Here is a 9,661-nt window from a genome sequence, read left to right on the forward strand (position 1 = left end):
GAGAGGGAATTGGCAAATGATTTAAAAGCGAGATTATTGTACCGTTTTCGTCCGACGAATCGTCAGAAAGTTCGGTAGGCTCAGCAGCCTTTTGTTTTCCTTTGCCCTCGGGGACCAAGGGTTTCTCTGCTCGATGAGGGACGGCAGGTTCCCTGATCGTAACCCCAGTTGGTCTCCTCCGCAGAGGAGACACCTGGGGTTGCTGCTTGGGTTCCACTTCGGCTTGGACATCGCTCGCCGAAGGTCCACTCGTCGCGGGTTGGGAACTCCAAAGGCCAACCAGCCTAAGGTTAGCCTCCGTAACTAAGTTTTTGACACTCTTATCAGCATTTGGCATGCTGGCTAAGAGTGCTGCCCTTGACTCCATCCTTGGAGTGGGGATTGGACGTAACCATGGGCCTGGAACACAGCGGAATGTCAAGACATTGTGACAGAAAAGCACTATGTGAAGAAGCTAGTGACAAAAAACAAAATTTTTACCTCCTTGGGTGAAGGCCAGGTTGTCTGCGACTAAGTCAGGAGTAAGGAAGTATTCATGGTGATACCTCCCCGCATTGGAAATGTGAGTTGTGTCAAACAAGAAAGTGCGCCCAGTTTCTTGATGACAAAGGTGGAAGAACCCCGTACCTTCTTGGTTAGGGTTGGACTTAAGGTCGAAAAGAAAGTTGACCTCGTGGGGAGTAGGTACTGGCCATTTTTTGAGTTTATAAAGGACATAGAGTGCGACCAACATTCTATATCCATTTGGGGTGATTTGGAAGGGGGCTACTCCGAAGTAATTTGCAACCCCCTAAAAAAACGAGTGAAGAGACAGGGTGGCACCTGCCTCAATGTGAAACCTCGACCAGGTGCTGTAGGCTCCGCCTGGCAGGTTGGCCCGCTGGTCAATAGAAGGTCTGACTAAGGTCACCCCCGTTAGGTTGTACTTATTTAAGTAGTTGGCGATCATCCGCAGTGTCACCTGACTCTGGGGAACAACGTGGCACTCAACATTCGGCTGATCAGCATGTCGAGGACGGGCACGCCTTTGAACATTGGTGTCAGGAGCATATTCACCTCGACCACTGGTCGAGGGGGCATCAGCAGTAGGCTGGCCTGAGGAGTTAGGGGTTTTCCTTTTTTGAGCTTTTGTTTTTGTTCGAGCCATTCTCTGGGTTGGGACTGGAGGAAGGTTTGGGCTAGGGCGAGAAAAAGGGATATCCGGTATCAGAGTAGATGGATTTTCTTCACCTTCAAGAAGTTGAGCCAGGAGGTCATCTTCAATGGGTCTTTCTCCTCCCCAAGGGTCTTGCATATGAACTGCAAACAGACAATGGAGGAGATAAAACACATAGTCTGCGAAGTAGCATGGGAGATTGGGATAACGTTGCTCGCGTCTATTGACCAGCAGCATCCTACCCCTACACTAAGTTTGGTGCTAGTAGTTTGAAAAACGAATAAAAAAGGAAATAAAATGTTTTCTGAAAGGGAACTTTTTCAACTCCTAAAGGGCGGGAAAAAACCCAGTTTTTTCAACTAGCTTAAAGATTGAATTTTTACGTCGATCTTACGTCCTAAGCCTATGATCCTTACTATCAAACTAGTTCCTAACTTATATAAAGCAGAAATACACTCTCTTACCAAGCATCAGGTGGTTTATACAAAAATCCCCATAATTTCTACTCAAGAACGCATAAAATCACAGAGTATAGTAACGGCATGCAAAGCATAATGAAAAGTTTGAAAGACGAAGTGAATACCTGGGAAAAGCGTGGAGATTCAGGAAAAAGTAGAAATTTTGAGTCGGACCTTCGGTTGGACGTCTGAATGGTTTCAAAGCTCTGGGTTCTGAAAGCAAAGTTCTTGAAGTTCTTGATAAGAATGGTGAGTAAAAAATTACAGGGAAGAAAAAGAGGTTACTTATAGAGGCTGAGGTATGGCAAAAAGTGGCAATCATTACTTTCCCATTTTCGAAATGTGGGGGAGTGTATAAGCCACCAAATTATTTTCTTGAAAACTGAAAAGGCTTGATTAGACATAATTATGTCACGGTTTTCAAAAACACATGAGGATCCTGACAGATTTCGTGGGGCATATGAACGGTTGTTTCCCTAAAGTTTCTTTATTGCTGGTCGTACTAAACAAACTTGGGGGGCAAATGTTATCCAAAAAATAGGCATGGATGACATGGCAGACATTTAATACACGTGGCTGACATCTGGCAAAATTCTTGCTCGACCATCGACCAGAAAGATATCTATGGCGCAACGCTCAATCTTTATATACGACCAGCCTGGTCGTATACTCGCTATATACGGAGAAAATCTTATGCAGTTATAGGAAAATCCGAAATTATCTCCCAGAATTTCCTAAGTATCCAATTATTTAGGAAAGAATATCTATAACAAATTAATGCAATCTTCCTTGAGCCTATAAATAGAGAAAGATAGCTCAAGGAAAGGGACTTTTGCTTTCTAATTATCTGAGATTAGAGTTTTACAAGTGTATTAGAGCTATCACCTTCGATATATTCTTTTGTTCTTCAGAGGTTTGTGAAACTCATTGAACCCTAGTTCTTTGATCACTCCTTTGAATCTTATATCAATAAAAGCTCAAGTGGACGTAGGTTATTACCAAACTATGGGGCCAAACCACTATAAATTCTTGTGTTCTTTATTGCTGTCATCACATTCATTTCAACGTATTTGTCCACATCAAGCATATTTGACTCCGTGTCAGTTGGCCAAAATCAGGGTCAACAGGATGTTTTGAGAAAACACATATTCTAAAATAGTGAGTGAGAGAGGGAGTTGTGACAATAAGTCTCATGGTCTCCATTATTAGTTAGCACCAAGGTAGCATGGAGAGGGCCTCGCGGCACCATTGCTTGTGTTCCCTAAGGAAGGCATCCAACTATGTTATTCTCAAGGCAAACTTCTTTTTCAAGAATATGATTTAATAATGTATTTCAAGTTTTACTGACCCTAAGGCACACTCTTGAGTTAAGTCATTGATCTAAAATAATGGGTTACACTCACAAGGTACATTAGGCTTTCGAGCGGACTAGTGTATTCTTGACCAAACAAGAGGTTATTTATAAGTCAAAAGAGAAATATTGATTTAAGTTTTCACTTATAAATTTGAGAACTTGTTTCAAAATTAATTTGTAGTCTGACCTATCCTAAGGCTGGTCCATTAATGTTTAAATTAATTAATCGTGGAATTAGTAATTATTTTTATGTGTTCTTTAATTGTTGCATTCATGCATCACGTTTACTATTATGAAAATGACTGATATTTATTATATGCATAAATTCATTTTGTTTATTTATTTATTTTCAGCAATTATGTCTAGCTCAAATCCCGTATCTTCTTTACTTGCTAATGAAAAGTTGACTGGTGAAAACTACATGAAATGGAAATCAAACTTGAACATTGTATTGATATGTGAGAACCAAAAATTTGTCTTGACTGAGGAATGTCCTAGAGTCCCTCCCGCTACTGCTACCAAAACTACAGGGGAAAAGTTTGATAATTGGATCTTATCAAACAACAAAGCAAAGTGTTATATGCTTGCGAGTATGAGCGGTGTGCTCAGAAAGAAGTTTGAGAACACTGAAAATTCTTATGAGATCTATGATACCCTTCAAGATATGTTTGGGCAGCAGTTAGACCAGTGCATGCATGAAGCCACCAGATCCTACATGACCAAGAAAATGAAGAAATGAGTTTTCGTCAGAGAACATGTATTAGACATGATCAATATAATGCACGATGCCATTATCCATGGGGCAATCATTGATGAAAGGATTCAAGTAAGCATTATACTTGAATCGCTTTCCCCAGCTTTTAAAGGTTTCACAACCAATTATGTCATGAACAAATTATCATATAACATGACACAGCTGTTGAATGAGTTGGAAACTTATGAATCTCTTAACAAAGGTTCTGAGAAAGAAGGAGAAGCAAATGTTGCTGATTCTAACCCATCCTCTTCAAAGGCTAAAACCAAAAAGAGGAAAAATGGAAATGGCAAGGACAAGGAGAAAGACAAGAATACAAAGAAGCCTAAAATTCATCTAAAGGCAAAGAGAACAGGAACACTAAAAACTCCAAAAAGAAGACCCCAAAAGGGACTTGCTTTCATTGTGGAGAAGATGGTCACTGGAAGAGAAATTGTCCAAAGTATCTCGCTGACCTCAAAGAGAAAAAGAAAGGTAAATTTGATTTACTTGTGCTAGAAGCTTGTTTAGTGGAAGACAATTCCTCATCCTGGATAGTAGATTCAGGAGCCACTAACCATGTTTGTTTTTCTCTACAGATTATTAGTTCGACGAGGAAGCTTGCTGATGGAGAGGTGACTATTGTTATATTATTTTATAATATAATGTAAAATTATATTATATTATAATATAATGTTTTAGATTAAATAAATGTGACAAAGTGTGTCACATATTGTAACATATAATAGAGAGTTACAAATTTGTAATCTCCAAATATTACCCTTTATTGTGTAAATTGTTGTTACACAATATTGAGATGAATTTCATAAAGCCATATGTGATATGGCTGTTAGAGATATGATTTTAACCCCAATAATATGTTTTGAGAGTTACAAAATCATTTGGGAGGGTTTGGAACCGTTTGGAAAAATAACACATTTTTTGTGCTGAATTTTGTCAGTGGCCGCGACCACCAACATTCAGTGGCCACGGCCTGTGGGTCAGAGACCAGTGGCCGCGGCCACTAATGTCTCTGACCGCGGCCACAGGCCAAAACTGACCAAATTTTTAGTTTTTTCAATCTTTGTTGAACGGCTCAAAAAACCCAAATAACTCCCAAATCTCATTTTTAATTCCATATTAATCCAATTAAACATTGGTAACAGCCATAGGAGTTGGTGGAATTTGAAATTCAAAGGGTGTCTCTAAACTCTATAAATAGGAGCCTATAGCTCACTTGTAAGACACAACATTTTCTATCCATTAGAGCACTTGGCTAGAAACACCTTGAGGCTTGATAATTCCATAAAGCATTTCCAAAATCTGAGAAAGATCCCTTAGTGCTTGAGTTAGGGGGAAATAATCTTTTGGACAAAGTTTTCAAACCTTGTTCAAGTTGGTGATCCCCAACACTCTTCACTTTGGTTGTGTGAGTGAGAGTATCTTATTATTTTGTTCTTGTTCTTATTTTCTTTTATTGTTTTTTCTTCATATCCTTCTTGTTATATTTACTTGTATCTTTGCTTAAGAGTTGTAATCTCATCTACATCTTTCCTTTTACTATCTCAAGTTTATTTGTATCTTTTTGTCAAGAGTTGTATTTTCTATTCAATCCACTTCTTCTTCTTTCTCTATTTTATTTGTATTTTCAGTTATAGAGTTGTAACACTTTATTTAATCAATCCTTGTCTATTGTAATATTTTGCATAGAGTTGTAATTTCTTACTATTTCCATTGAGGCAAATTTATATTTTCCTAACAACTATGAGGGTAGGCAGTGGTCAGATTGTCTCTGCAGCAGCAGTTGGAACAGCCTGTTTGGAATTTGAGAAGAATAAATTTCTTGTTTTAGAGAACGTTTATTATATTCCTGGATTTTCTAGAAACTTAATTTCTATTTCTATGTTGCATGAACAAAATTTTAAAATTTCTTTTAATAATTATTCAATTGTTATTTCAAGATATGGCTTTAAGATATGTTCTACAAAATCTATCGATGGGCTTTATAAACTGCATGCTAAAGAGAAATCTGTTTATAATTCTGAATTATTTAAAACAACTAATCCTAGATCTATTAAATGACAAAAGACTGATTCCGATAGTGAAATATATCTGTGGCACTTGTGATTGGGCCATATTGGTCTAGACAGAATAAATAGGCTTGTAAAGGATGGTCCAATAAGAGAACTATCTATTGGATCTCTCCCTGTTTGTGAATCTTGTCTAAAAGGCAAAATGACCAAGAGACCTTTCTCTGCTAAAAGTTCAAGAGCCACAGAACCACTTCAGCTAGTACATACGGATGTTAGCGGTCCACTTAATGTACAAGCAAGAGGAGTTTATGAATATTTCGTCACTTTCATTGACGATTATTCAAGATATGGTTACCTATACTTAATGCAAAGAAATCTGAAACTTTTGGAAAGTTCAAAGAAATTCAAGCAGAGGCTGAAATTAGGTAAATCACTAAAAGCTCTTCGATCTGATCGAGGAGGAGAGTACTTGAATTTTGAATTCGATGACCATTTGCGTGAGCATGGAATTCAATCCCAACTCACAGCACCTAGAACGCCACAACAAAATGGTGTTTCAGAAAGACAGAACAAAACGTTATTAGATATGGTTAGATCAATGATGAGTTTCTCATCATTACCACTGTCATTCTGGGGCTATGCGGTTCAATGTGCCTTATACATATTGAATGTTGTTCCATCTAAGTCTATCCAAAAGACACCCATAGAATTATTGAATGGTTGTAAACCTAGTTTACACCATTTTTGAATTTGGGGGTGTCCTGCACACGTACTTAAAGGAAAGACCGGGAAGTTGGAATCACGCTTTGAAGTGTGCATGTTTGTGGGATATTCCAAAGAGACTAGAGGTGAAATTTTCTATAGTCCAAAAGAAAATAAAACATTTGTATCGACAAATGCAACTTTTCTTGAACATGACTATGTTAATAACCATAAACCTCGCAGTAAGGTTGTTCTGGAGGAGATGGTCTCGAATGAAGTTGCAAAGTCACCAGCAACAACCAATGAAAAACGGCAAGAGGAAACTGCTAGTTCTAGTTAGAATAGTAGAGAACCTCGTCATAGTGGGAGGGTTAGTAAGCAAGCCACATGCTATGAACACGAAGTTCAAATGCTTGTGTCTGACACAAACAAAGACGATCCATTGACATTTAAGGCCACCATTCATCTAGTTAGGCTCTGGACATCTTTATGTTTTCGAGGTTAGGGCATGTAAATTAACGCCTTAATCTTTTCGAGATTAGCTTCTATACCCCGAGCATTCACAATGAATCCGAGAAACTTTCACGAGGACACTTCGAATGAGCATTTTTGTGGGTTAAGTCTCATATTGTATTTTCAGAGCACAACGAAGCACTCAGCAAGATCATCCACATGGTTACAGCTATGCTTGGATTTGACTAGCATATCGTCCACATAAACTTCCATGTTATTCCCTATCTTCTCAGCAAACATCCTATTCACCAGTCTTTGGTATATGGCTCATGCGTTCTTGAGCCCGAAAGGCATTACATTGTAGCAATACAAACCTTTATCGATCATGAAGCTCGTATGTTCCTGGTCTGGCGCATGCATGGCTATCTGGTTATATCTAGAGTAAGCATCCATGAATGACATGATGCCGTGTCTTGCATTGGCATCTACAAGTTGGTCGATTTGAGGCAAGGGAAAACAATCCTTGGGACATGCCTTGTTGAGGTCTGAATAATCAATGCAAGTTCGCAACTTGCCATTGGGCTTCAGAACCAATATAGGATTGACTATCCAATAAACCGATTTGCCTTCAGTCTTTCGACTTCTTCTTTCAGGGCTTTCTTCCTATCATCGTCTAGGAGCCTTCTTTTTTGTTGCTTCAGAGGGAAGCTCTTATCTATGTTGAGTGCATGGCTTATAATGCTTGGGTTGATCCCAACCATATCCGAGTGTGACCATGTGTAACGCCCTGATTAGCCAAGACTGTTACACTGTGTATTTTAAATAGTGTTTAATTCGCTAAACAAGTAACTAGGCCATAAACATGCATCAAAGTGTGATTACTGGTCCAGGGTTAAAAATTTTGGTTTAAAGGAATGAATGTTTTATTAAAAACATTAAACTGTACATGGGATCCCATAATAACGTTTACAAGGTTATTTACAATTCCAAAATGGGCATTATAACTCAAAGGTTAACCCGCCGACCTAAATGACAAAAATAAGGTTACATCCTAGTTCCTCTAAGAAACCTTGGCCATGGTGGTCAAGTGGCCGCATATGTACACATTGCCACCTAAGCTCTCCAACTCATGGCCGATTCAACTTTCCTTTCCCTTTATCTGCACCACGTAGCACCCATGAGCCAAGACCTAGCAAGAAAACTCAATGCAAGTGCATGAACAATATATACAGATTCAGATGCATGTCTAGCACGCCCAGCAGTAATAACACTACTCATGCATGCATACTATTCACATAAATGACTACAACATCATATGGGACCAAATTCCCTAAACAAATTATTAACAAAAGTATATCGAGGCCCATTGCCCAAGCACATGACTAATAAGTCACATTGGGGTCTCAGCGCCCTAGAATCTGGGACTACTAAGTCACCCTGGGGCCCATTGCCCTATCCTCTGCATAACTAGCCTTGGAGCTGACCTAGTGTACCTGACATTTTAGTTTTCTACGACCATTGGGTCGAACAAGCGTGTAATGCGCTCCTGATTAGATCCAATCATATTGACCAACGCTCAGCGCGCTATTGCCGCCCTTGACTCATAAGTCAATGCTTTACGACCAGCTATTGCCGTCCTTGACTAATAAGTCAATGCTTTTCTCAAGTATGTAATGCTTAACAATCATTCATCATATAACAAACATCCATATATAGAGCACTCAACATGCTTCATCAATAATCACATGCATAATCATAATCATGCACATTTACAGGAGCCAATGCCCAATCAAAACCATATTCAGTATTCGGGCCAAGCCTTAATCATGTATGTCACATAATGGGTGTAGTTTTCTTACCTTAGGTTCGAGTATAATGTAAAATAAGAACGACCCTTGAGCACGATTATGATCTTGAGCCCCTAGCGATAACCTAGTCACAACAAAGTATAGAATATTATAAAAAAATGAGTAAATAAAGGCTTTCGGACCAAGTCCTAGCCTCCGGGACATCGAATCCTACTAAACCAGGTAGTAGAATTGACCCCGAGAGCTTAGGTTTGAGTTCCCACACTCAAAACCTTCCTACGGCCAACTTTCCCCTTAAGCGCTGCGGCCCCACACCCCTGAGTCACGGCCCGCCTCTAGACAGAGGCCCCTGCCCTTTTCTGCCTGCGCCTCACGCTGCGGCCCTAATTCCCATCAGCGATGTTCTCTTCTTTGTTAGGCTTAGGCTGCGGCGCCCAAGAACAGGGCCGTGGCCCGACCTGGAACTCAGCCAAAATCCTTTGTTTTTCCAATTTCAAAACACTCCATAAACTTATCCAAACATATCCAAATCCCAAAAACAAAGTTCCCAATCATCTCAATGGCCCAAAACCATCAAATCCCAAGCTTCAAACAACTCAAAATCTCATCAAAACATAGAATCCTTAAACCTTAAGAAACTTTAGGAAACAGAAACTTAGAAATTCAAAGCTTAAATTACCTTTGATTATATCGCTTCTTGATAAATCCTCTGATTAATAAGCTTCCAATCTTTTCTGGAATTACTATGACTCGATCCTTGCTTGAATTCGACCCCTAAAACTCGAGTTTCCTTCCAAAATGCGACGAACGGTAATAAGGAATAATGGGAGAGAGAGAAAAAATGTATTTTGAACGTATTTTCTCTCTAACAGGTTACTTCAAGCTTAAGTAACCTCAAGTAAATCCCAATGCTTGGGGTCCCAAAAACGCCCTCGAGGGTAAAATAGTCAAAATTCCCATAATT

This window comes from Humulus lupulus, chromosome 3 (assembly GCF_963169125.1).
Source record: "Humulus lupulus chromosome 3, drHumLupu1.1, whole genome shotgun sequence".
Classification (NCBI taxonomy): Eukaryota; Viridiplantae; Streptophyta; class Magnoliopsida; order Rosales; family Cannabaceae; genus Humulus; species Humulus lupulus.